The 8,122-nt window shown below is 36.0% G+C and overlaps 1 pseudogene; it reads left to right on the top strand.

The window, feature by feature from the left end:
* The first annotated feature begins 5,535 nt into the window (after positions 1-5,535).
* Positions 5,536-7,852, top strand: LOC118835950 (annotated as a pseudogene).
* The last annotated feature ends 270 nt before the right edge of the window (positions 7,853-8,122 follow it).

Here is an 8,122-nt window from a genome sequence, read left to right as displayed (position 1 = left end):
GAAGAGCATAGGAAAAGATAGGAGATATAATTGTGGCATCTTCTCAAGTCTATAAATTTGATTTGATCTATAAAGAGCAGATGACTGGATCGATGTCCTTTCAGTCAATTTATCAATAACATTTATTAGGCACCTACAATGTGCAAGGAACTGGTCTAAGTGCTCTCAATGCAAAAAAATTGCAAAATATAGTGCCTGTCTTCCAGGAGTTCACAATCTAATTTAAAGTGTTGGGCACTGCTACCAATTGTTGAGACAAGATCAGTAATGTCAAGATCTATGTCAGATAATAAGCTTGCCCAATGGCTGACTTAAAAGTAGCATGCTATAACCTGGCCATAAATGTAGAGACTAATGTACATATTAGAATGATTTACACAATTAATTATACATTAGTATCATTTAAACTAGCATCAGGAAAATGAACAACTCTTCTTTAATTGAAAAGTTTTACCTTCTCTATTTGCAGACATTTAAAAACCAAAACAACCAAAATATTTTGTGAGCTTTTCCTAAATATCAGATACTTTTCTTCTTTCTTTGCTAGAATATGATGAAAGTTTAAAGTGGAACAATTTATAAACATCCAATACAAGTATGGGTAATGTTAATTAGAAAAGTAATACTTTGACATGTTAATATGCTATATTAAATGATATATCCAGGACATTGAGAGTGATGTTTCAAGTGCACAGCTATAATAATTTTATCAATTTGTAATGTAGTTAAATACAACTATAAATTGCATCATCTAATTTAATGGAATTCATAACAATTAAGATTCCCATGGTGACTGTCATACAGGGACTTCAAAGTACTTCACAAAATTAACTCACAATTGTTCAGAAAATCCCTAGTTAACTAACAGGCAACTATTACGATACAACTGTTGCAGATTGTGTTGTAGGGGGTGGTATAGGAGGGTGATCTGCTATAACGGAAGACATCAAATACTTTAGAGTAGAAAAGGGAGTACGTACTCCAGTTCTGAGCCTCATCCCATTTACGCATTGATGCATTCTATAATTTAACTGATTGTAAAATACAGTTTTTAGTAAATTGAAGCCTGAAACTTCCTGGAACAATAGTTCCAGATAGCAATAATTTGAAAGGAGTCATTTTGGAACTGTCTTTCTTAAAAATAAATAATGAGAAAAGTATTCTGGGAAGATGGCAGAGTAGGTCAAAAAACTTTTGTTTCTCCAAATTTCCTCCACAAAAAAATAACAGAACATCATCTCAGAGCAGCAAAAAAGAGGTTCAGACTAAGTGAAATGTCAACACCTCCAGGGTGATTCTGTAGAATCAACAAACAAGACCTGGGGGTAGCTGAGTTAAGAGGTAGCCTCAGCCTTTGAAACTTTCATCTCAAAGACAGTATGGGGATCTGATGGCTGAATAGGAAAAGATTAAATCACCTTCCATTGTTGAGGGATGCCAAGCATAGCTATGCAGACCCACAAACTGGGATGTGGCTGCAAGGAGAAGGAGCTATCACATAACTGATGAGTGCAGTAGTGAGGAGCAGGGACCTTGTTGACTGTAGGCACTTGCAGGAGAACTGACTGCATGGTTTCAGTTACAGGGCAAAGAGGATATGTGTAGTTTGCAGCCACCAGGGGGATGGCAAGGAATAAGATCATTTCTGGATATTGGGGCCAGAGGTCCTAGCCATGGCTTAGGAATGGAGAGGAGAACCCAAGGTTGGGCCCTGAGACAGACCACAGAAAATAACAGTAAGAAAGAACTGAGGCTTGGTGCATCATTCCCTATACCTTAGAATTGAAATTGATTACACCAATAGATACTAAAAAACAAAATAAAAGAAAAATAAATAAATGAAAATGAGTAAGCAAAGGAGAAAAAACCCAACCATAGTTACTATAGGGATAGGGAAGATCTCCGTTCATATTCATAGAAAGATAATGAGAAAGATAATGGAACTAAAAATGCCACACCTTTTCCAGTGAGAAATGTCACATGGTCCCAAGCACAAAAAGAGTTCTTGGAAGAATTAAAAAAGGACTTTAAAAATCAAATAGTAGGGATCAGGGAAAAATTAGGGAAAAAAGAGCAATCCACGAAAAATCAATAAAATTATGAGAATAAAGTCAATCAACCAGAAATAGAAAATCAACAACTTAAGAAAGAAACTAATACTTTGAAAATTAGAAATGAACAAGGGGAAGTTAATGATGTTCTAAGACACCAAGAAATAATAAGACAAAATCAAAAGAAAAAAATAGAAGACAAAGTGAAACAACTTATCAGAACAAGTAATCTGGAGAACAAATGGAGGAGAAATAATATAAGCATAGTTGGGCTGCCTGAAAATTGTGATAAAGAAAAAATCTTGATAGAATACTACAAGAAATTATCAAGGAAAATTGCTCTGAAAAATCTAGAATGAGAAGGCAAAGTAGAAATAGAAAACAATTGGCCAATTGCCACCTGAAAGTTGTCCCAGGAGGAAACTTTACAGGATTATCAGAGTCAAGTTTCAAAGTTCCCAGGTTAAGGAGAAAATATTAGAAGCAACAAGAAAAAAAAAACATTTAAATATCATGGAGCTACAATAGGGATTATACAAGACCTAGTAGTCACTATATTGAAGGACTGTACGTCTTGGAATACTATATTCCATAGAGCAAAAGAGCTGGAGTACCACTAAGGGTAACTTACCTAGCAAAGGTAAGTATGACCATGAATGAAGAAAAGGAACACTTAATGAACTCAAAGACTTTGAGAATTTTGTGATAAAAACCCCAGAACTTAAGGAAAATTTGATGTATAACATCCAGGAGAAATATAAAGTAAATATTAAAGATGAATTATAATGGACTTAATAAGGTCAAATTGTATACTTTGCATACGTGGAAATATTACCAGTACTCTTATGATTGTCATCATCTGAGTAGTTTGAAAAAATGGCATGGACTGAGCTCAGTATGATGGGGTTATTCAAAATAAAAATAAATAAAATTGTGTAGGGAGAGAGAAAAGAATAATTATCTCATATAAAAGGGCATAAAAGGAAAACTGATACTGAAGAAGCTAGTAGTGGGGAGGGTGGATAGTGTTGGAACCTTATGGTCCTCAGGAGTGGCTTAAAGAGAGAACAATATTATACATATATACATATATATGTATATATATATATACATATATATTTATACATAGTAAAATATTCTTCTGTATTCAGAAAGAAATAAGAGGGCAAGAAGATAGGATTGGAGGAGAGGATAAAGGAGGGGCTCTTAGAAGGGTAGGTGGGCTAAGGAATAGAAGGGGAAGTTAATGTAAAAGAGTTAGTGTGTAGAAGTAAAACAGAGGAGTGAGGAGGGATAGAGTAAGTATCATGAGGCTAGTGAGGAAAAATAAAAAGGAGGAAAATACACAAATAATTATAGTTTAAAGTGTGAATGGGATGAATTTACTCACAAAATGGAAACAGATTAAAAATTTGAATTCAACAGTATGTTGCTCTCAGGAAATATAAAAATGAGAGATATACACAAAGATAAAATAAAGAGCAGGAGTAGAATTTGGCATGTAAAAAAGTAAGGATAGTGATCATGATCACAGATAAAGTTAAAGTTAAAATAGTTTAATCAAAAGTGAAAAATAGAGAAACTACACTGTGTGTCAGCAATATTATTCAACATAATTTTAGACCCTATAAAACACCTAAACACTATAAAATCCCTGAGTGTGTGCCTGCCAAAACAGACACAGGAACTACATCAACACAAACATAAAACACTTTATACAAATAAACTTATATCAAAATAATTAAAGTAATATTTATTATTCATGGGTAGGTAAAGCCAATGTAATTTTTTAAAATGTCAATTTACCTAACTAATCTACTTATTTAAAGTCACCTGAATTAAATTACTAAAAACAAATTACTGAGTTAGAAAAAAAGAATAACAAAATTCATTTGGAAGAAGGGTTTCAAAGAAACCAGGGAGAAATGATGTAAAGGAAGTAGATTCAGCAGTATAGGGCCTTAAACTGTATAAGGTGAGAGTACTATTGAAGCATAGAAAGTATAATTTTAATTATTTTAAAATAATTATTTTCTTTTTTAAATAAAAACTATGTAGCCAAGAACAAACAATATGCAGAAAATTATAGGAGTGTGGGGAACTTTCATAGACAACCTCTCAGAAAGGATGTGATTCAGTTAGTATAATTGCTGTGGTGTACAAAATTATGAACTGGTTGATCTACAAAAACATGGAAAGACTTGGACTTATGAAGGAAGATGTTATTTACCTTCAGCAAAGTGATGATGGGAAGAAATAAGAATAATATGGTCTTACATATATGTGTATATGTGTATATATATTTATGTTTGTAGATATTGATGTAAATGTGCATGTGTGCATGAGTGTGTGTTTGTGTGTGTGTGTGTTTGTGTGTGTGTGTGTGTTTGTGTGTGTGTGTGTCCACACTTAATTATAGACTTCTCTAAGGTGGGTAGGGAGGGAGGGGGAAATTAAAGTTAAAAATGCATCACAAAGAAAAAAAAAAAGAAAATGAGCAAAAAAACAAAGAAAAGCTAGACAACTTTGAAAAAAAAGTATAGTAGTCACTGTATAGTTTTGTTGAAATGGAAACTTATTTTTATATTGAATCTTCCTGTATGATCTGCTGTGTATATGGTAATTTTTTTTTCTTTTCTCATTTTATATGTTTAAAATAAAATAAAAATTACCAAAAAATAGTGGATCACCATTTAAAAGAAGCTTCACTATATGATCATTTTCCAAATACTTCAGAGTGAGAAAGAGAGTGTAAAAGAGTACAACCTGTATGCCTAGAGCCATTTAACATACTTCAGCAGTTTGTGTTCAAAATCTAAAACAAGCAAGTTTCAAAACCAATTTGCTGCATGAGTTTTATTGGTGTTGAGATTAAAAGTAACATGTGTTCTTTGAAATGATATTAACATATAGAGACAATCTTTGTGTATCCTTCTCTGCCACTGATTGATAAAAATGTGGGTGTAAATGGTCACACTGAAAATTTAACAATAGGATCTTGGAAGCCATTAGGAATTGGCTTTAATACATTCTCCAATTTGGGGAGAAACTGTGATGTATGAATGTGAGTTGGTTTGTTTACTTTCCATTTCTGATCTGTCTTTAAAGGGATTTTATTAGCAAATAAGAGATATGTCCCTATGGAGAAACAGAACAGATTTTGTTCCAGAATTAAAAGGACGCATATAAGGTGAACACCAAGATGAATGAACAACGATGATTCCTCTGACAGTCTAACTTTCATCATTTTTACTGTACCTAAGAAAGTCATTCTAAATTTCTTCAGTGCTCTGAACCATCTGTGAGTTAATTGATGCACCCAACTTTATTTTAACAGGATCCAGGATGATATGTAAAATTAGTGAAACTTGTTGTCCTTTTATCTAGGGATTTTTAAAAGTAAAGGTGATAGATGGTTTTGGTATTATGAATTTCAACATTCAGCAAATGGTTTCTTCCCTTGGGAGGAGATGGGTCCAGGGACATGATGGAATATATAGAATATACCTTTACTACATGTAAGTAGTTCTTCAACTTTATTACCCTTTATACAGTTTTATTAAATTTTTCAAGACCTTGGATAGGGTGAATTAATGTGGTACATGCAGAGTGACCTAATGATTACCAAGAGCAAAATGGGGCTACTCAGCACAGCAGCAGCCCTTCTTCCTCCACAGTGGTCAGCTACAACCCCCGACTCCCCAGCAACCATGTCAAAGGGACATTGAGTTTGGCACCACCTACTCCTGCGGGAGAGTCTTCCAGCAGAGGAAAGTGGAGATCATTGCTAATGACCAAGGAAACAGGACCACCCCAAGCTACATTGCCTTCACCAACACAGAATGTTTAATTGTTGATGCTGCAAAGAATCAAGTTGCAATGAACCCCACCAACACAATTTTTGATGCCAAATGTCTTGTTGGTCACAGATTTGATGATGCGGTTGTACAGTCAGACATGAAGCATTGGTCTTTTACTGTGGTGAATGATGCAGGCAGGTCTAAGGTCCAAGTGGAATACAAAAGGGAGACCAAAAGTTTCCATCTAGAACAAGTATCTTCTGTGGTCTTGACCAAGACTGAAGAAATTACTGAAACTTACCTTGGGAAGACTGTCACAAATGATGTGGTCACTGTACCAGCCTATTTCAATGATTCCCAATAGCAGGCCACCAAAGATGCTGGAACCATTGCTGGTCTCAATGCATTCCAAATAATCAATAAGCCAACTGCTGCTGCTATTGCTTATGGCTAGGAAAAAATGTTGGTGCAGAGAGACATGTGTTGATATTTGACCCTGGAGGTAGTACTTTTGATGTCTCCATTCTTACAATTGAAGATGGCATCTTTGAGATCAAGTCCACATCTGGGGACATGCACTTGGGTGGGGAGGACTTTGAAAACTGAATGGTCAACCATTTCATTGCCAAGTTCAAGTGAAAACAGAACGACATCAGTGAGAACAAGAGGGCTGTTCATTGTCTTCCCACTGCTTATGAATGTGCAAAAGGTACCCTCTCTTCCAGTACCCAGTCCAGTATTGAGATTAACTCCCCCTATGAAGGTATTGACTTTTATACATCAATCACCCAAGCCCATTTTGAAGAGCTGAGTGCTGATCTCTTCTGTGGCACAATGGCCCCTGTGGAAAAGGAGGGCTTAAGAGATGCCAAGCAAGATAAATCACAGATTCATGATATTGTCCCAGTGAGTGGTTCCACTCGAATCCCCAAAATCCAGAAGCTTCTGCAAGATTCCTTCAATGGCAAGGAATTCAACAAGATTATGAGCCTTGATGAGACTGTTACTTATGGTCCATCTAACCAGGCTGCCATTTTATTTGGAGATAAATCTGAGGACTTGCAGCTATTGGATGTCACTCCCTTTCCCTTGGAATTGAAACTGCTGGTGGAGTTATGACCATTCTGATCAAATGTAATACCACCATCCCCACCAAGCAGACACAGACCTATACCAACTATTCAGACAGCCAGCCTGGTGTGCTTATTCAGGTTTATGAAAGTCAGAGAGCAATGGCAAAGCATAACAACCTACTTGGCAAATTTGAGCTTACAGGAATCCCCCCAGCACCCAGGGGTGTTCCTTAGATTGAAGTAACATTTGACATCGAGGCAAATGGCATCCTCAATGTTTTTGGTGTGGATATGAGCACAGGTAAGCAGAACAAGATCACCATCACCAATGACAAAGGATGTGCAAAGCATAACAACCTACTTGGCAAATTTGAGCTTATAGGAATCCCCCCCAGCACCCAGGGGTGTTCCTTAGATTGAAGTAACATTTGACATTGAGGCAAATGGCATCCTCAATGTTTTTGGTGTGGATATGAGCACAGGTAAGCAGAACAAGATCACCATCACCAATGACAAAGGATGTCTGAGCAAAGAAGTCATTGAGCATATGGTCCAAGAGGCTGAGAAATACAAGGCTGAGGACGAGAAACAGAGAGACAAGGTATATTCTAAGAATTTCTTGAATCTTATGCTTTCAACATGAAGGCTACCATAGAGGATGAAAAACTGCAAGGCAAAATTGGTGAAGACAAACAGAAGGTCCTTAACAAATGTAATGAAATAATCAACTGACTGGATGAGAACTAGACTGCTGAGAAGGAAGAATTTGAGCATCAGCAGAAAGAATTGGAGAAGGTCTGCAACCCCATCATTGCTAAGCTGTACTGCAGGGGACATGCCAGAAGGCATGCCTGGTGGGTTCCCAGGGGGTGGAGCAGCCCCATCTGGATGTGTTTCTTCTGGATTCATCATTGAAAAGGTTTATTAAACACACCAGAAGAAAGAGCATTCCACATAGCTTTCCAAAAATTGAAGAACTCAAATTTATAGCCAGGTCAGTAGTGGTTTAAAAATAACATTTAAGCTGGTGTGTAAATTTGGGCATTCTAAATACCTAAATGTGCAGAGGGAGAGAAGTGAACAACATTTCACTTTATCAGTACTGTAAACAATTGGAAATGCAATTCTTGTGCTGGAGAATAAAATCTATTAAAATTAGCACCATAAAAAAGAGCAAAATAGGTAGGGAAACATCCAG

The sequence above is a fragment of the Trichosurus vulpecula genome, chromosome 1 (genome assembly GCF_011100635.1).
Source record: "Trichosurus vulpecula isolate mTriVul1 chromosome 1, mTriVul1.pri, whole genome shotgun sequence".
Taxonomy (NCBI): domain Eukaryota; kingdom Metazoa; phylum Chordata; class Mammalia; order Diprotodontia; family Phalangeridae; genus Trichosurus; species Trichosurus vulpecula.
Note: the sequence above shows the minus strand (reverse complement) of the source record. Positions and strands in the feature narration are given on the sequence as shown.